The 21,675-nt window shown below is 33.7% G+C and overlaps 1 long non-coding RNA gene across 5 annotated transcripts in view; it reads left to right on the plus strand.

Moving 5' to 3' along the window:
• Window positions 1-21,675, plus strand: part of LOC140694061 (uncharacterized) — a 36,681-nt gene that overhangs the window by 8,368 nt on the left and 6,638 nt on the right. For 4 of the 5 annotated variants that reach the window (XR_012069806.1, XR_012069809.1, XR_012069810.1 and 1 more), the window contains exon 3: window positions 2,021-2,091. This is a non-coding gene — a long non-coding RNA (uncharacterized lncRNA). Of the gene's footprint in view, window positions 1-2,020; window positions 2,092-13,590; window positions 13,850-21,675 lie in introns of those variants that run through there. The other variant, XR_012069808.1, reaches the window with a different exon arrangement.

Consider the following 21,675-nt stretch of genomic DNA (forward strand, 5'->3'; position numbering starts at 1 on the left):
GGATTATTTTGCTATAAGCATCCCTATTAATACTGCTTGTGCTATACCCCATGGATTTTGTTTTGGTTGTCATGTTTTATATATATTTTTTCTTTCAATTATTCAGCAATCCATTTGTTGTTAATATTGCATGATTTATCCTCCACACTTTAGTATTTTTCTCAGGTTTTTTCTTTTAGCAAATTTTCATTCTCACAGAATCCATAAGTTTCTTCAAAAAACAAGGAGAATAATACTAAAATTTATACATAAATCTGAAAGACCCAAATTTTCTAAAAGTATTTCAAAAAATGAACAAAACTGTGGGCATTACCCTCCCTGACTTTATAACATACTACAAAGCTACAGCAATCAATACATCAAAATATGGTACTTAAAGAAACACATAGATCAGTAGAACAAAATAAAGAGTCCAAAAATAAACCCGCACACCTAAGGTCAATTAGTCTACAATGAAGGAGGCAAGAGTATACAATGGAAAAAAGGCAGTCTCTTCAACAAGTAGTTCTGAGAAAAGTAGACAGTACATGTAAAATGAAGATGTAAGAGCACTTCCTTCCAAAGTATAAAAAATGAGGTAAAAATGGATTAATTTCCCAAATGTAAACACAAATTTATACAATTTCTGACCAAGAACAGGAGCAGAAGTGACTCTGAGATAAATCATAGCAATGTTTATTTTTGATTTGTCTTCAAATTTCAAGCATAAAGGAAAACTAACAATTACAGTTTTTAGTTTACTGAGGAAAAAATAGATGTATTATGTGACACAGGGATTCTAATTCTTGTATATGTGTGATGTGCAAAACCTTTTCCAGAGCAAAGGAAACCTTCAACAAGACATGATATCAGACAGAATAGAAGGAAAAATTTCAGACAATGAGACCAACAAGATGTTAATATTCATAATATATATATAGCATATTAGACAAAATATTTAATAAACAAAGACCCCAACTTAAAAACAGTTGAAGGATCTTCATGGAAACTTTTCAAAAACAGACATGTGGATGATTTTCATGCACATAAAAAGAAACATATTGTTGCTATTCATTAGGAAATTAAAAATCAAAACCAGAATGAAACATAATCTCACAACAACCAAAACGGCTTTTAATAAAAACTCTACAAATGACAAATATTAATAAGAATATCAATAAGAGGGAACCCAGGTGCACTGTTGGTGGAAATATAAATTGATGCATCCACTAATATAAAAGTGTGGACAGTGCTAAGGAAACTAGAAATAGAAACATTATATGTAGCCACAATTCCAGTTTTTGTTATAAATCTGATAAAAATGAAAACATTAACTTTAAAGGATAAATTACCCACAGAATTCTTAACATCATCATTTATAATAGCCAAGGATAGAAGCACAACTCAACTGCCTATCAACAGATGATTGGCTCAAGTAGATGTGAGATATAGATAACATAATAAATACTAAGTCATTGTCATATTAAAAAATAAAACTCTACAATTTGGAAATATGTGAGTGGACCCAGAGATTATTGCACATAGTAAAATAAGTCATACAGAGAAAAACACACTATGTTGTCACTTAAATGAGGAAAATAAAGATATAAGAGAAATAATCATAAAAAAACAGAAACAGAATCACGTATATATGTGTAGTGTACCAAGTAGTGGTTTCCTGTGGGGACAGGGAAGAACGATGGAGAAGACAGAAATGTGCAAGATACTGGTAATAAATTAGAAAACCAAAAGGGCTATATTTACAGCACAGAGAAATATTTTAATAATTTAATTGATTTTAAAGATGTTATATGGATATATTATAGTAAAATGTGTATGTGGGTGTAAAAAACATTGAAGAAAAACCCCAGGAAAAACAAAATATTTTGTAGTTCTATGATATTAAGGGATGTGATTTGTTCACTTTCTTTACTGTTCTTATAATGTCCTTAGTAGAATTTAAGCTTTCATTTGAAAAAGTATATACTTTTAAAAGTGACATAAGTTTAAATTATTTTTGTCTCTCCCCTTACATCTACAGTCAGTAAAGCATTCACATCTGAAGAAAAATAACTACAACACAAAGCAATAATCCAGAAGGCATGTGAACAGGTAAAGTTTGATGGACTAAAATACACAAATGAGGCTGAACTAAGGGAAGAGCAGATTTGGTGTCTGCAACCAAGGCCCACTGACTAAGATATCTTAGTCCACAAGTTCAGAGAACCCAGTAGAAACAGAGTCACAGTGGTTCGCACAGATTCGACCTCCAACATCACCAGTGCTCATGGTCACATGTAATTAGGAGGGACCCACAATGGAGACAGAATTTCCATCCTTCAGACGCTCAGACATTCATGACACTGTCCCTACTCCCCATTCACAGTGGTGGAGACATGTTACCTTGCAATACTGGACATGGCAAAGGCACTTGCCTGATTCCAAATACCCACCTGTCTTTACATGTTTCCTCACTGAGTACACTGAGTTTCAAGGGATATCAAATAAAAGGAAGGGTTCACAGTCCCAGTGACAAGAGTGGCATTAACTACCAGAGAAGTCTAAGAAGTGACAATGAAAACATATCTTTATCCAGAAAATAGTGACTGGAAAGTGCCAGTTTGAAATATTATCACAGGTAGCTCAGGTAAGTAAAACAAAATCTGTGCAATATTGCAAACAACCAGAAAACAAAAACAAGGACTCCAACTCAAAATCTGTTATTTAGTGTCATCAGAGAAATAACTTATCAAGACCATGACAAATCACAGTAACATTATAGGGCATGCACACACACAGATAGACACACAAAGTCACCGACACAGACACAGTCAAACATGCACATGCAACTGCACACACACACACACACAATGTCAACTCTGCAGCAAACAAACTTAAAGTCATGGTATATTGCCACATTACTAATAGAGAATCCAAATAGGTGTCATACAGAATCTCAATACAAAAAACAAAACTAAGAAAGCAGTTTAGTGAGCTCAGGAATAAATGAAATGATGATAAGGAATACATTATCAAAGAGACTGAATCTATAAAATAACCAAATAGTATTGGAGGACCAGGAGAATTTAATAAATGAGATGAAGAAAGCAACAGAAAGCATTGGAAGTAGACTGTCTTTGTGGAAGAGAGATTAGCAAACTCACCAATACAAAACTAGAAATGATAGGAGAGGGCAGAGATTCAAGATATTAAAAAGTGAGGGAATTCTACAATAGCCATCAGACTTCTTCAGGAAGTACACATTAGACTGGAATCCTGGAGGGAGAAGAAATTTAGAAGGCAGCTAATGGTTTATTTAAAGAAGTAATAGTTGATAACTTTCCGAACCTGTGTAAGAAGCTGATATACATGTCCGTGAGCCAACACCAATAACTATAAGAAAAAGGGACCTCCTTCAAGATACGTCATATGCAAATTGGCAAGTCAATGACAGAGTAAAATTTTAAAAGCATCCAAAAAATTTATGATAATCTACAAATGAACCCCCATTAGGCTATCAGCAGATTTCTGAGAAGAAAACATAGGCCAAGGGTAAATAAAATTACATTTTCAAATACTAAAATACAAAATGTCTCACCCATTAATACTTACACAATTATCACTTAGAGATACAGTGAAAATAAAGACTTTAACAGACAAACAATACCTGAATGAGGTAAAATAAACAACCGAGATAACTTATAATAGGTGTAAAAAAGAAGATTTCCAAGAAATATAAAATGGCAAAAATATGCAAAACATTGACCAAAATGCTAAGGAGAGACCACAAGAAATTTGCAACTGTTTCTTTGGGTATGTTTTTAAATGCTACTATAATATATGGATTAAAGAGAGAAAAATAGGAAATCAGTTGCAATAAATATAGATACTTCAAACTGGTTACATGTTCATAGCAGTAAAAGAAATAAATTGAAACAGTAATCATAAAAGGTAAAGATTAAAAATAAAATAATATTTAAGGAAGCTTCTATCAGCTGATAAAGGACTAAATTACACATGAGATGTTTTATTTTTAATTGAAGTACAGTAGATGTAGTATATTGTGTAGTTTCAGAAGTAAAGCATAGTTATTTTTACCAGTTTGTAGATTTTATTGCATTATGAATTATTAAAATGATTGTAACATACAATTATTTTAAGCCATTGTGTATAATTCCCTGACCTATGCAGATTATTCTTGTTGCTTCTCTCCTTTATTTATACTAGTTTGTATCTGTCAATGTCCTACCATTAAATTCTCTTTTCCTTCCGCTTTGGTAAACATAAATATTTTCCCATATCTTTGAGCCTGCTTAAGTCTTGTCTATCTAATCTCTTTACCTCTCCATCATGTCTCTGTCTATTTATCCATGTATCTATCTATCTATCTATCTATCTATCTATCTATCTATCTATCTATCTATCTATCTACCATGTATGTATGTATCTGTCCATCTATTTATCTGTCATCTATCAAAAGATAGCTATAGATTGATGTAAACTGATAATTGTTATTCTTTATATTCCACATATAAATTATGTTATATTCTTTTGTCTTTTTCTAAGTTACTTCACTAAGCACAATATTTACTAGGTTCATTCATGATGCTGAAATAACATAGTGTTATACTTTTTCATCACTGAGTAATATTCTATGGCATATTTATAGAAACATCATATCTTCTTAAGTCCATAGTCTACTGTGGACTCTTGGATTGCTTCCCTGTCTTGTATATTATAAACACTGCTATTGGGAATATTGGTTCCTCTCAATTTAGGGTGTTTCCCCAGATTTTTTCTATGAGAGGCATTACTGGATCATATGGTAGTTAACTTTTTAGGTTTTAAAGAAATCTGAATACTGTTTTCCATAGAAGTTGTAGCAATTTACATTCCTGTCAAGAGTATACAAGAGATTTGTTACCACAACATCATCTCCAACACTTACTATTTGTAGACTTTTTGATAATAGCCGTTTGACCTATGTGAAGTGATAACTCATTTCAGTTTTGATTTGCAATTACCTAATAATTAGTTATGTTGAGCAATTTTATCACTTGCCTGTTACTCATCTGTAAGTTTTCTTTGGAAAAATATTAACTCAGGTACTCTGCTCTTGTTATTGATTGGGTTTTTGTTTTTCACCTTGTGTTGTGTAATCTAAATACATCTTACATCTATTAACATACATCTATTAACCCCTGGTCACTTGCATTGTTTGCAAATATGTTCTCCTATTACACAGGCAGTGTTTTCACTTCATTGATATTGTCCTTAGCTGTGCAGAAATTTTCAAGTTTGTTTAGGTCCCACTTGCTTATTTTTGCTTTTATTACTTTTGCCTTAGGAGACTGATATAAGAAAATATTCCTATGATATATATCCAATAGGGTTTCACCTACATTCCCTTCTAGACGTTTTATATTATCAGGTCTTATATTTAGGTCCTTAATATACTTGGAGTTTATTTTTGTATATGATGTCAGGGAATGCTCTCATTTTACTGTTTTACATGTAGATGTCCAGCTATCCCAACACCATCCATTGATGAGACTGTCTTTTCTCCATTGTGTACTCTTGCCTCTTTTATCATAGATTCATTGCTCATAGGTGTGTGGAATTATTTCTAGGCTCTCTATCTGTTTCTAATTGATTATATCTCTTTCCCAATGCCATACTGTTTTTATTACTGTAGGTTTGTAGTATAGTAAGGTGTCCGGGAGGGTTATACCTCCAGATATGTTGTTTTCCTCAAGATCATTTTGGTAATTTTTAATGGTTTCATGTAAAACTTAGAGTTATTTAATTTCTGGTTCTGTAGAAAATACTACAGCTTCATAACAAGAATTGCACTTGATCTGTAGGTTTCTTTGTGTAATACGGCCATGTTAACAAGACATCTTTCAATCCAAGAGCACAAGACATCTTTCCATTTCTTTGAAACATTTCAATCCAAGAGCACAAGACATCTTTCCATTTCTTTGAAACATTTTTAATTTCTTTGTCAATGTTGTGTAATTTTCAGTGTGTAGATATTTCACATATGTTGCTACATTTAATCCAAAATATTCTGGGGAATGGGGTTTTAAACATTATTGCTTTCAATGTCCATTTTATGGTATCTCTTCATTAATGTGTAGAAATGCAAGAGACTTTTTTACGTTAATCTTGTACCCTGCTCCCTTAATGAAATTATTTATTGTTCATAATAGTCAGTGTGGAGCCCTTAGGACACTCTATGTTGATTTTTATGCCATCAGTACTGGTGAAAATTTGGCCTCTTTTTCCATTTTGCGTTTCTTTTACTTTTTTTCTTTTCCTCTTCCTTTCTTGTATTAGTGTGGAACACAAGTGGTGACAGTAGGAGCCCTTGTCTTGTTCCCGAATTTACCCAGAAGGCTTTCAGCCTTTCCCCTGAGTATTATAAATTGTTATAAATGGCCTTTAGTATGTTGAGAGATGTTCCCATTTTACTCACTTTCATGAGAGTTCTGAAGGTTAATGTATGTTGAATTTTCATGTGCTTTTTCTTTGTGTATTGACATGGTCTTGTGAATATTGTCCTTCCTTTATTAGATAATTGTCATACTGATTGAATTGTGTATGTTGAACCATCCTTGTGTCTCTGGAAGGAATCCAACTGATCATAATGTATAATCTTTTCTATGTATTGCTGGATTAATTTGTTGATGTTTTTTGAGGATTTTTGAATATATATTCATCTAGGATATTGGATTTTCATTTTCATTTTTTTTGGTATTTTCTTTGACTGGTTTTGTTATCAGTGTAATGGTGGCCTCATAGAATAACTTTGGGAATTTTCCTTCTATCTTCATTTTTTAAAATAGTTGGGGGGAAAGTGGTTTTAGGGAATGCATCCAGGCATTTTGTTCAAGGGGTGTTTTTAAAATTACAGATTTTATTTAACTTATACTGATTGCTCTTTTCAAGTTCTCAGTTTTCCCTTACTTCACTGTTGGCAGGCTGTACATTTCTAGAAAATTGTGCATTTCTTTTAGGTAGTCCAGTTTGTTGTCATGTAAAAGCTCATAGTGCTTTCATAACCTTTTTTTTTTGTATTTCTGAAATATCAGATGTTATTTCTACTCTTTCATTTCTTATTTTGTTTTGGTCCAGTCTCTGTATTTCTTGATAAGCCTGGCTAAATGCTTACATGTTTGTTAAATTTTTAAGAAAAATTAAAGTTGTTGATGATATGAATTGTAATTTATTTTTCAACTTTTACTTTATTTATTTTCAACTTAATCATTAAAGATTTCTCTTTCTATTGCCTTTGGGTTTTGTTTCTTTTATTTCTTGTTATTTTTGGTGGTATGCTTTGTCCTTTCTATGAGGTTTTTCTTGTTCCTTGTAGAAGCCCTGGCTTCTTCTCAACTTCCCTCTTAGATTTGTCTTTGCTGCAACCCATACATTTTATGAAGCTGTGTTGTCATTGTAATTTGTCTCCAGGTATGATTTTATTACCTCTTTGATTTCATCATTGAACATGTTTTATTTTATTTTTTTAAAGGATGTGGTTTGACCTCATGTTTGTGCTTTTCCTATTCTTCTTTCTACAGTTGATTCATAGTTTCATACTTTTGTGTATGTAAAAATACTTGCTGTAATCTATATTTGCTTAAAGTTCCTGAGGCTCATTTCATGACATAATGTATGGTTAATTCTTTAGACAACATCCTGTGCACACTTGAAAAGTTTATGTGTTCTGCTTTTCTGATGCAGTGTCTAACATTTCAGTTAGGTTCAAATGATCTAATATGCTATTAAGACCTCTGTTTTCTTACAGATATTCTTTCTGGATGATCTGGCCATCATTATAATAAGGTCTTAAACTCATCTGCTATTATTGTTTTATAATGAATTAATTCTTTGTTGTCTACTAAAATTTCTTTTTATACATAGGATCTATGGTGTTGGGTCCATATATAATTTAATGAGTGTAATACCCTATTTTTTTATTGATCTCTTTTTCTTTATATAATCTCATGTTTCTTTCATTTTGGCCCTTATTTTAAAATGTATTTCCTATGAGTTGAGCATTGCAATCTGCACTTTCTTGTCATTTCCAGGGAATATCATTTCCATTTATTTCCAGACTATGTTTATCTTCCACCATAAAGTGAGACTTTTTTTGGGGGGAGGCAAAGATGTTAGAGCAGAAGGATGCCCGTAGCTCACCCTTTCACACAAATGCACCAAGACTCACATCCACAGACCCACTCAGCTAACCAGAGGACCTGCAAAACTCTGCCAGAACATTGTCCTCTTCAATAGATAAAGGTGCGAAAAATCTGGTAGGAGAAATGAAGAAAGAAAGAAGAAAAGGCAAAACATAGTGGGACAGATCCCACGGGGAGGGAGCAGCAAAGAAGGACTGGTGCTCATTCACTGTATCTCCCCTCTACAACTTAGAGTTTGGCAGGACGGAAGGGGAGCCTCCAAGGTTTGACCTTTACAAAGTATAATTTGACTGACAATTCTAAGTTAACAGGCACAGAGGATCACTCTGAAACACAGCCAAAAATGCACCCCAGATGCAGGGGGCAGGGCCTTGCTGCCCGAGCTGGGAGGAAGATGGGGATGGCTGCACTGAGGCATCCCAGTGGAATGGAAAAGGCTTTGTGCCATTGCTGTGGGTGCAAAGGGCAGAACAACCTGGGCCTTCCATAAAACGACAGGGCAGATGTGCCCTTTTGGGGGGAAGGGTACTATCCCCATCTCTGGAAATCTGCAAAAAGTTCTAGGTGAAGAGAGTTGGGGCTAAGACACAGCCACCATAACCTCTGGTGTTTTGCACCCAGGTGACAGTGGGGCAAAACCTGCATCTACACCTAAGAACCTAGATGCCTCAAGAGCCAGATGGAGACTTGCCTACAGCCTGAAGCAGATAGGATACTACTGTCCTGGTTTCTCAGAGATCTTGTCCACCAAGACAAACAAGGAGCTGGATTTTGGCCCAGAACAGGGACAGGGCAGATACTCAGTCTACCCTGAGCCCACTTCTGTTGTGCAAACCCGAGGCAGAAAGTACAGTGTCACAGTGCAGCAGAGTGACCGGCACCCTGAGGGTGCATGTGGCCCCCTACATTTTGGGCTGGAATGCAGCCCCTGACCATGGTGTTGGGAAAGGTTGTGATGCCCAATCCTGCCTTGTCAGTCTGCAACATCTGACTGCAGCATCAGGCAGGGCAGTGATAAGCCAGCCCATAGTAAAGAGAGCTGAACCTGACCCAGTGTTGGGTTTAGGAGCTATCTGCTTGCCGACATGCCCTGGGAGCACCACAGATGAGGGCTCCAATGGAGGGTCTCAGGAAACAGCAGGCTGAGATTCCAAAACAGGATGAATACAGAAAAATTTCACAGTCTCCAGGAGGACACTGACCACCCCCATGTTTTAATCTGTTTTACCTATTCCATTTTCCATTACCCTCCTAATTTTTACTTCTTATGCAATTATATATACCCCCATTTAAATCCCTTTGAAATTTTTAAAAATATTTTTATTATTATTATTTATCAGATTTCTGCTTCAACTTGCTTTTCTATTATTCATTATACAATGTCTTCAAAGCTTTTGTTCTCCCTTCTTTAAAATTCTTCATCTCTCTCTCTCTTTTTTCCATTTTCTAACTTGTATTACTACATAGGTATTAGGTAGATAAACTCTTTTAGGACCGCAGTAGATAACTGATACTCCATAAATCACAGTGCCAGAGAGGTAGGTGCAAGATGAAGAAGCTGAGAAACCATTCACAATTAAAAGAACAAGAGATATCCCCTGAATTAATGATCAGTGAAATAGACATCAATATCCTACAAGATCAAAATTTCAAAAAAATAGTGATCTTATTATTGAAGGAAATTAAAGATAGTGTTTAGAGATATAAAATATGTTTAAAATGAAATGAAAGGTATAAAGAAGAGCCGAGTAGAATTAGTAAACCCATTGACTGAGATGAGGAATGATATAAAAGCATCACAAAGCTGACTAGACAATGCAGAGGAAAGAATTAGTGACTTAGAAGACAGGACAATAGAAAGCACACAATCAGAATAGCTACAAGAGAAACAATGAGAAACAAATGAAAAATGCATGAGATCTATGGTATATTATAAAGCATGCCAATCTTGGTATGATAGAAGTCCAAGAAGGGGAGGAAAGATCAAAGGTGATTGCAAAGCCGTTTGAAGAATTCATGACTGAGAACTTCCCAAACATAACGAAGGAATCATATACTCAGGTACAGTAAGCTCAGAGTGTCCAAAACAGGAAGAACACAAATATACCCACACCAAGACATATAATTAAGATGGCCAGAGCCAAGGATAAAGAAATGATCCTAAAGGCAGCAGGAAAATAGCAAAGAGTGAGATACAAGGGAATCCCCATAACTCTCCCAGCTAATTTCACTACACAAGTACTACAGGCCTGAAGGGAGTGGAAAGATATATTCAAAGGCCTGAGTGAAAAAAGATATACCCTAAGATACTTTAATAAGCAAGTCTATCCTTTTTGGTAGAAGGAGACATAAAGAATTTCACAGACAAGAAAATGCTTCAAGAGTTTAGCAACACTAGACCCATGCTAGAAGAAATATTGAAAAGTCTACTCTAAATAGAAAAGAAGCAGGATGCTTCAGAAATGTGAAATTCACAGCTGGAAACGTGATAACTCATGAATTACAAATAAAATATGCACAAAATTTTAAAATAAGATATCCAAATCATTGAGAGTCGGAGAGGGAAGCAGGAAAATAGAACATTTTTTTTTTTAGTCTTTAAAATTTCTTTTGTTTTTGGTTAAATGGGATTGAGATCATGTTACTATCAGTTTAATAAAAGCAGTTATAATAATGGTCTAAAAGACTTATAATGAAGGGTGACAACAAGACAAAAACATATCAGGGAGTCACTAAAACAAAATAAAATTCATGAAAATACAAAGGAAAATGACCAAACCATAAAAGGAAGGTGATATGAACAAAGAGGAAATAACAAATCAACAGCAAAGATAAGGTAAAAATGGCAATAAACAGAAACCTATCATTGATTACTGTAAATGTTAATGGAATAAATGCTCCAGTAGAAAGTCAAAGAGTGGCATGCTGTATAATGAAGCACGAACCTTCAATATGCTGCATACAAGAGAACCACTTCAGATAGAAGGACACATATACATTGAGAGTGAAAGGATGGAACAGGGAATTACATTCAAATAGGAAATCCAAAAAAGCAGGTGTTACAGTACTGATTTCAGACAAAATATTCTTTAAAACAAAGGCCATAAAGAAAGATAAAAAAGGACATTTTATAATGATTGAAGGAGTGATTAAAAAATGAGAATAGCCCACTCGTTAATACATATGCATGAAAAAAAGGAGCACCTAAGTACATAAAATTATTACTTACAGATATAAAGGGGGATAGTGATGGGAATCTAATCATAGTTGGAGAATTCAACACTGCATTAACATCACTGGAAAGATCACTGAGACAGAAAATGAATAAGGCATCAGAGAAGGTAAATAATACAGTAGAAATATTACACTTGGTGGATATTTTCAGAGCATTGCAACCACAAAAAATAGAATATACAGCCTTTTCAAGTGCACATGGGGCATTTTCCAGGATTCATGATATACTTGGGCACAAAAGAAACCTCAGCAATTTTAAGAAGATAGAAATTATCTCAAGCATCTTTACAGACCACAAACCCATGAAGCTAGAAATCAACAACAGAGAAACAAAGGGGAACAAAAGGAAAACACGGAGATTAAAAAATATGTTAATAAAAAACCAATGGGTCAATGAAGAAATCATAGCTGAAATGAAAAATACTTTGAGGCAGAAGAAAATGAAAGCAATACCACACATAATTTATGGGTCACATCAAAAGCAGTGCTCAGAGGGGTGTTTACAGCAATACAGGCCTTCCACAAAAAGAAGAACAATTTCAAAAAAATTTAAACCACCAGCAGAATGCACTGGAAAAAGAAGAACAAAAAACAACAAAAGGCAGCAGAAAGAAGGAAATCATAAATATTGGGGAGGAAATAAATAAAATAGAGATTAAAAACACCATAGAAAAATATCGACAAATCCAAAAGCTGGTTTTTCGAAAAAGTAAGTAAATTCAACAAATCTCTGTCCAAACTCGAAAAGAAGGAAAGAGAGAGACCACAAATTAGCAAAATAAGGAAGGAGAATAGAGAAATAACAACAAATAAAAAATACAGAATATCATACGAAAGTATTATTAAAAGTATATGGATAACCTAGACGAGATGGAAAAGTTTCTGGAAACATACTGTCCACCAACACTGAATCAAGAAGAAACTGACCCCTTGAACAAGGAGAGCACTAGAAATGAAATCAAAATAGCAATATGAAAGCTCCCTACAAATAAAACTCCAGGACAGGACGGATTCACTGCAGAATTCTACCAAACATACAAAGAAGAACTCATACCAGTCCTTCTCAAACTCTTTCAGAAGATTGAAAAGTAAGGAATACTCCCAAAGTCATTCTATGAAGCCACAATCACCCTGATACCACAACCAGGCAAAGACACTACCAAAAAAGAGGATTCTAGATCAATATCACTGATGAACACAGATGCAAAACTCCTCACAAAAATTGTAGCAAATAGAATCCAACAACACAGATGAAAGGTTATACATCATGACCAATTGGGGATTATGCCAGGGACACAGGGGTGGTTCAACATATGCAAATCAATCAGTGTAATACAGCACATCAACAAGAGAAAGGAACAAAACCACATGATCTTCTCAATAGATGCAGGAAAATTATTTGATAAAATTCAACACTCAAGTTTGATAAAAAATCTCACCAACATATCTCAGCATCATGAAAGCTAAAGATAAACCTACAGCCAGCATAGTACTGAATGGTGAGAAAATTAAACCTTCCCACCAAAATCTGAGACAAGACAAGGATGCACACTATCACCACTCCAACTCAATATAATCATGGAATTCCTAGCCACAGCAGTCAAACAAGAGAGAGAAGTAAAAGGGATGCAAATTGGAAAGGAAGAGGTAAAATTCTCACTATATGCAAATAATATGTTACTATATAGAGAAAACCCTGCAAGATCCAACCAAAAACTACTACAGCTGAACGGAGAATTCAGCAAGGTAGCAGTTTACAAGATTAAGGTTCAAAAATCAGTGGCATTTCTTTACGCTAACGATTCAGATAATGCTAAAGAGCTACAGTAAAAATGACAGCACTGTATTGGTAGGAAAACAGACATATAGGCCAGTGGAACATTATAGAGAGCCTAGAAATGAACCCACAAACTTTTAGTCAATTAATCTTTGACAAAGGAGGCAAGAAAATACAATGGAATTGAGACAGTCCCTTCAGGAAATGGTGTTGGGAAAACTGGACAGCAGCAGGAATATCAATGAAGCTAGAACACTCCCAATGAAGCTAGAACACCATACACAAAAATAAACTCAGAATGGGTCAAAGACTTAAACATAAGACAAGATACAAGAAACCTCCTAGAGGAAAATATAGGCAAAACGTTATCTAACTTACGTCTCCAAAATTTTCTTGCAGGTGAAATAAAAACAAGAATAAACATGTGAGACGTAATGAAACTTACAAGTTTCGGCACAGTTAGAAATCGGAAGTGAAACAAAAAGACCACCTACGGAATGGGAAAATAATTTGCATATGAAACCTATAAAGGCTTGATCTCCAAAGTATATAAGCAGTTCATCCAACTGAATAAGAAAAAATAAACAACATAATACAAAAATGGGCAGAAAACCTAAACAAGCGATTCTCCAAGGAAGACATACAAATGACCAAAAGACACATCAGAAAATGCTCAATATCTCTGATTATCAGAGAAATGCAAATCAAAACTACAGTGAGGTATCACCTCACACTACTCAGAATGGCCATCATTCAAAAATCCACAAATGACAAATGCTGGAGGAGCTGTGGATAAAAGGGAACAGTCCTTCACTGCTGGTGGCAATGCAGTATGGTGAAGCCACTGTGGAAAACAGGATGGAGATTCTTCAAAAGCCAAGGAATAGACTTATCATATGACACAGGAATCCCGCTCCTGGGCATAAATCCAGAAAAAACCCTATTGTAGGATGACACCTGCACCCCAATGTTCATAGCCAGCATTATTTACAATAGCCAAGATGTGGAAAAGTCCAAACTGTCCATCAACAGTTTATTGAATAAAGACGAGGTGGTATATTTATACAATGGAATGCTATTCAGGCTTATAAACTGACAGCATAATGCCATTATCAGCAACATGGATGCTCCTGGAGAAAATCAGTCTAAGTGAAGTAACCCATATATAGAAAGAGAAATACCATATGAGATGGCTCATCAGTGGAAACTAAAAACAAAACAAAACAAAAATCAAAAAAAAACATAAATTCAAAACAGAAATAGACTCATAAATATAGAATACAATGTTTTGGTTGCCAAGGGGGCACGGGGCAGGTAGAGATAGACTGGGAATTCAAAATTGTAGAATTGATAAACAGGATTGTACTATATAGCACAGGGAAATATAGAAAACATCTTACGGCAGCTCACTGAGGAAAAAATGGGAAAACAAATGTGTTATGTTCATTGTAACTGAAAGATTGTGCTCTTCGCTGGAATTTGAGTCAACTTTGTAAAATGAATATAAACGAATAAAAAAAGTTAAAAATAGAAGAAAACATGATCCTAAATATTACAGGTGTAAATATAAATTAGAGAGCAAAAACACTATGCAAAAGAGTAGTAAAACACCAGATTTTGTTTTATGTTTTCTTTTTAAGGTAAGCAAAATCAAAAAACCTCTAGCCAGGTGCACCAAGAAGAAAAGAGAGATGCTCCAAAGAAATAAAATAAGAAATAAAAAGAGAAATAATAATTGTTACCTCAGATATACAAAAAAAGGATCATTTTGTCAACACATACATGCCAATAACCTGGACAACTTAGAAGAAATAGGCAAATGTCTAGAAAGAGACAGAGATAAGGAGAAACAAATAATTTGAACAAACTAATTACTAGAAGAAAGTTAGAATCTTCATTTAAAAAAATCGTTAAACATTAGTGCAGATATAAACAGCTGTCGTGGAGTACTGTACAAACATACAAAACAGGACTTATACTGTTCAAACTATTCAAACATAGTGAAGATGTGGGAAACTCCCAAATTAATTCAATGAAGACTTCATCAATGTGATAGCAAAGCCAACAAAGTACAGGCAAAGAGAATTTCAAGCCAATATATTTGATTGATTTAGTTGCAAAAGTTCTACCAAATATCATTAGCAAACTGCATGCAACAATAGCTAAAATGAATCATGCACTATGATCAACTTGGATTTATTGCAGGGTCACAAGAGAGGTTCAACATACACAAATCAGTTTGATACACCAAATTAACAAAAGAAAAAGTGAAAATGATATGGTCACCCCAATAAATCCATAAAAAGCATTTCAAAAAATTCAACATTTATTCATTAAAACAACAACAACAGCAACAACAACAACAGCAACAACAACAACAACAACAGCAACAACAACAACAGAAACCTCTTACAAAAGTAGGATTCAGGAAATAAATCTCAACATAACTAAAGTCATTAATTACAGACCCACAGAAAATATAATATGTAAAAGTGAATAACTGAAAGCCAAAATAAGAAATAAGACAAGGATGCCCACTCTCAAGATTTCTATTAAACACAGTATGGGATGCCCTAGCAACAACAATTGGAATAGAAAAAATTGTATTCAAATTGGATTGAATGTAGTACAACAGTCATTATTTTAGATGACATAATAATCTATATAGAGAACTCTAAAGATTCTCCACATCAGAACAACTAAAACTAATAAAGACATTTACCAATGTTGCATGATTCATGATTAATATAAAATACTGTCACATTTCTTTAACAATGAAATATTCCATAATTTAAAAAACCATATGAAATCAGATGAAAAATGAAAAACCTATTAAAAATCAAGATAAAAAATCATTAGGACACTGATAAAGAAAATTGAAGATGATGCAAGAAATGGAAAGAAATCTCAAGGTCCTAGCTTAGAGGAAATAATATTGCTATAATATACATACTACAAAAATGTCTACAGATATAAAGTGATTCAGATCGAAATACATGATATTTTCCATAGAAATAAAAACAGTCCTAAGATTTGTAAGGAACTGCAAGAGAACCAGAACTGCAAAAGGAACAATGTGGGAAAAGAACAAAGTTGGAAGCATAACCCATAACCCTCCCAGATCTCAGACAATATTACAAAAATGCAGTAATCAAAACAGCACAATACTGGAAAACAAACATCTATATCACTGGAACGGAACACAGAGGTAGAAATAAAACATCACACCCATGGTCAACTAAACAATGACAAAGGAAACAAAAATATACAATGCCTAAAAGACAGTCTTCAGCAAGTGATGTTGAGGCAATTAGACAGCTACATGTAAATCAATGAAATTTGAACACTCCCTCATACAGTACAAAAATAAACTCAAAATGATTTAATTATCTGAATCTAACACATGACACAATAAATCTCCTGGAAACTAACATAAGGAAAACAATAGATAAATTGTACTGAGATTTTCTTATCTCACTCTCCCAAGCTGAAAACAATAAAAGCAAAATAATCAAATTAGTCTGAATTAAAATTAAAAGCTTATACACAGCAAAATAAACAGAATGAAAACATGAAATTCCAAATGGGAGAAAACATTTGGAAAAAATGCAATCAACAAGAGGCTAATTTCTAAAATACACACATCGTTTATAAAACTCCATTTCAAAAATCTACAAACAACCCAGCCAGAAAATGAGCAGAAGACAATTCTCCAAAGAAGACACACAGATGACCAACAGGAACATAAAAACATGCTCATATTGCTAATCATTATACAAAGGCAAGACAAAAATAAAATAATGTTTTACCTCACACTAGTGAGAAGGTTTGTCATCAAAATGTCTACAAATAATAAAGACTGTGGAGGTTGTAGAGAATAAGGGACTCTCCAACGCTGTTGGTGGGAATGAAAATTAGTGCAACCACTTTGGAAACAGTACGGAAGTTCCTTTTAATAATAAAAATAGACCTATCTTATGACACAGTAATCCCACTCCTGGGCATATAAAACATAAAACCTGAAAACAACGAATCCTAGGGTAAAACAAAAGAAGTACACTTGACTTAATTTGATTTTTCATATGTCTCCTCTGGCAGGGGAAGCAGAAGCAAAATTAACAAAAGGTGATTGTATCAGTCTAAACAGATTTACACTGCAGAAGAAATGATCAATAAAATGAACAGTCAACCAAGACAATGGGAGAAAATATATGCAAGTGATATTTTCCTATCAAGTGTTAATATCCAAAATATATGGCAAACTCATACACCACAACAAAATAAAGACCAAACAATTCAATTAAAAAAAGTCCATAGGTACTGAATAGATAGATCTGAATCAATTTTCTGTAGAAAACATACAGTTTGCTAAATGACACATGAAAATATGTTCAGAGTTATAAATTATTAGGAAAGTCATAAACCAAAAATGAGACAACACCTCACACTTGTCAGAAGGCTCTCAACAAAAGGAAAAGAAATAGATATTGGTGAGATTGTGGAGAAAAGGGAACACCATGGAAACTGTTGATAGGAATGCAAAGTATTGATTCCATAACATATAAACATCAAATTTTCTTCATCCAGTTTTCTGTCAAGGGATGTTTGGTTCGTAGGCCCCTGTCTGAAGGCTCTAGAGAATAAGCCCATGGGCTGAACTAATAAATAAGCTGTGAGGAGTGTTACATATCCAGGCTGGAAAAGAAATGGCCTATTCAATGTATCCTGTATGGTTGGCTGGATAGCCTATGCTGGATAAGATACTCATAGGAGGACAACGTAAGACAGGCAGAGCCGGCTGGATAAGAGATGGCCTACTTAATGAAGTTCTGTGATGAACTTTAAAACAATCCTTGATCATTTAACATCCTATGCTTACTGCAGGAGCATGGGGACATAAATAGCTTACGATTATTAACATTGTTATAACTTAGATGATATGTGAGGCATTGTGCATGATGTATATAAACCCTTTTCCTAAGAATCAATAAACAGAGAACTGCTTCGCTTATCTCCACACAGTGTTTGTGTGTATATTATATCGTGCCTCTGACAGGTTTAATTTAATTTGTTGGGAGTAACTTAAAAAGATGTTGCATTATATACAATACTCTTTCTGCACCTATTGAGATGATTATGTGAGTTTTATTTCTCATTCTATTAGTGTGGCATGTCATCTTTATTGATTTGAATATTTTGAAGTTTCCTTAAACCCAGGGATAAATCCCTTTACTCATGTATGTGTATGATACATTAAAAGTTTTATTGAATCCATTTTGCTTGTGTTTTCTTGAGAATTTTGGCTTATATGTTCATGAGGGTTATATTATATATATTGCATATAATGTCCTTTCTAGCATTTTATGCAAATATAGCTGGCATCATAAATCTAGTTTGGAAACTTTCACCCCATCAAATTCTTGGAAGATTTGGGGAAGAATTGGTGAAAAATTGTCTTCAAATATATGACAGAATATACCGGTAAAGACTTTTTGTAAATATTTTCTGGTTTCAGAGGTTTGGATTACTGATTTGCTCATACACAGTTTTGCTATATTTAACTTTCTAATTACTTCTTGATTCAGTATTGGAAGACATATTTCTGGGAATTTGTCTTTTGTTCTAGGTCATTCAAATTGTTATCTAGTGGTCATTTTTTATGATGCTATGCATCTCTACAACATCAGTGTTAATATCTTCTCTTCTATTTCAAATTTTATTTGTCTTTATTTTCTTAGCCAACCTAAACTTTTGTCCAGTTTATGTTTAAAAGAATCACACTTAGGTATATTTTTTGTTATCTTTTCAATTATTTCTCTTGTTATTTGCCTTACTCTCATTCATTCAATTTTCTTCTTCATTCTTTCTGTTTTCTCCTAGGTTCTTGATGTGTAAAGTTAAGTAGCGTGAATCTTTGTATTACATTCATTATTAAATATAATTTATTTATTTATTTATTTATTTAATTTGTCTATTTATTTACTTATTTATTTTCTTATTTACTTATATATTCATTTATTTATCATTGAACTACTTCCATTTACAACGTGTCAATCTGTGGTGCATAACACAGTGACCCACTTCATGCATATGTTTGCATGCCTATTAAATTTAACTTCACGATATTTAACATACTGCCCTGTGTCATACAATAGACATTTTGAAAATATTTATTTTTATATATAGTGGATAACATTTATAAATCTACAGCTCCCAAATATATCCTATCCTTGACCATTTCGGCAGTTACCATAAGATTATTATGTAGATCTGCAAGTGTGTTTCATACTTGTAGATGAAATCATAGTGTTCTCATCCAAATTTTTTTTTTAGGTTTCTCCATGTGTCATGCCATGTATAATTTTTCTTTCTCTTTCTGGCTTACTTCAATTAGAATGACACATTTTGGGAGATATATTTTGCTGCAAATGTCATTGTTTTATCAATTTTTATGGCAGAATATTCTTCCATTTTGTAAATAAGGCATAAATTCTGTATACTGTCATCTGTTGATTGACATTTAGGGTGCTTCCATGTCATGGCTTTTGTATATAGCACTGCTAAGAACATTTGTGTGCAGGTGACATTTTGAATTAGGGTCCTCTTTTATATATACCCAGGAGTTGGATTGCTGGATAAGTTAAATATATTTTTATTCTTTTGAGGAATACCCATCCTGGTTTCCACAATGACTTCAACAAACTACATTCCTACCAACAGTGTAAGAGGGTTCCATTTCATCATAGCTTCCCCAGCATTTATTGTTTTTGGACTTTTTATTGACGCCCATTGTGACTAATGTGAGGTGATAATTCATTATAGTTTTGAATTGCCCTTCTCTGATAATGAGAGTTAGCAATTTTTTTTTCATATTTCTATGTGGCATTTGTATGTCTCTAATGGATAATGTATTGTTTAGGGCTTCTGTGCATTTTCAGATTGGGTTTCTTTTTTTTTGTATTATTATTAGGTTGTATGAACTCTATATTTTGGAAATTTAGCCTTTGTCAGTTGCATCATTTCTAAATATTTTCCTTAATCCTGTAGTTAGTCATTTTGCTTTGTTTATGGTTCCCTTTGCTGTGCAAAAGCTTATAAGTTTAATTAGGTCCAATTTTAATAATTTTGCTCTTACATCCATTACTTGGGTAGACTGTACTAGGAGATCATTGCTGAGATTTATCTCAGAGTGTTTTGCCTATGTTTTCTTCTTGGAGATTTACTCTGTCTTGCCTTACATTTAAGTATTCAAGCCATTTTGAGTTTATTCTTGTGTATGGAGAGAAGGAGTGTTCTAACTCCATTGCCCTGCTTGCTGCTATCCTGTTTTCCCAACACCAGTTGGTGAAGAGATGGTCTTTTCTCAGTCATATTCTTGGCTACTCTGTCAAAGATTAATTGAACATAGGCCTGTAGATTTATTCCTAGTCTCTCAATTCTGTTGCATTGGCCATATGTCTGTTTCTGTACCAATATCATGTCGTTTTCATTATTGTAGGTCTGCAATAGTGTATGGAGACCAGGAGGGTTATTCCTCCAGCCTCTTTCTTTGTCTTCAATATTGTTTGGAAAATTATAGATCTTTAGTGTATCTATATAATTCTTATGATCATTTGTTTCAGTCCTAAAAAGAAATGTTTTGAATAATTTGATAAAAATTGAGATTAAGTCTGTGGATTGCCTTGGGCAGTATGGCCATTTTAACAATATTATTTCTTCCATTACAAGACCATTGGTTATCTTTTCAATTCTTAAAATCCTTTTTGATTTCCTGAAACAATGATTTCCTGTTCTCCATGTATAAGTCATTCACCTACTTGGTCAGAGTTATTTTTAAGCATTTTATAGTTTTGGGTGCAGTTATAAAAGGGGTTGTTTCTATACTTTTTTTTTCCTGTTGATTCAATGGTAGTGTAATGAAATCTAATTGGTTTTTGTACATTACACTGGCTACCTTGCCCAATTCCTTTTTTACCCTAAGTATTTTTTGTGAAGCTTTTACAGTTTTCTATATATAGTGTCATATCTGCATATCATGACAGTTTTAACTCTTCTTTTACAGTCTGAATCATTTTATTTATTGTTCTTGCTTGATCGTTGTGGCTAGGAATTCCAAGACTATATTGAAATTGTGAGAATGTGCATCCTTGTATTGTCTCAGGTTTTTGTGGAAAGGGTTCCAGTTTTTCACCATTGAGTATTTGCTGGCTAAATATTTGTCATAAATAGCTTTCATTATGTTGAGATATGGTCCTTCTATGCCCACTGTGATAAGAACTTTTATCACAAATAGGTGTTAAATTTTATCAAATGCTTTTTCTGCATCTACTGAGATGATCATATCATTTTTGTCTTCTCTTTTGTTGATATGGTGTATCACAATTGTTTGATTGATTTGCAAATGGTAAACCATCCTTGTGTTCCTGGGATGAACCTAAAGTGTAAATGGTGCATGATCTTTTTTTACATGCTGTTGGATTCTGT

Source organism: Vicugna pacos, unplaced genomic scaffold (assembly GCF_048564905.1).
Source record: "Vicugna pacos unplaced genomic scaffold, VicPac4 scaffold_20, whole genome shotgun sequence".
NCBI lineage: Eukaryota > Metazoa > Chordata > Mammalia > Artiodactyla > Camelidae > Vicugna > Vicugna pacos.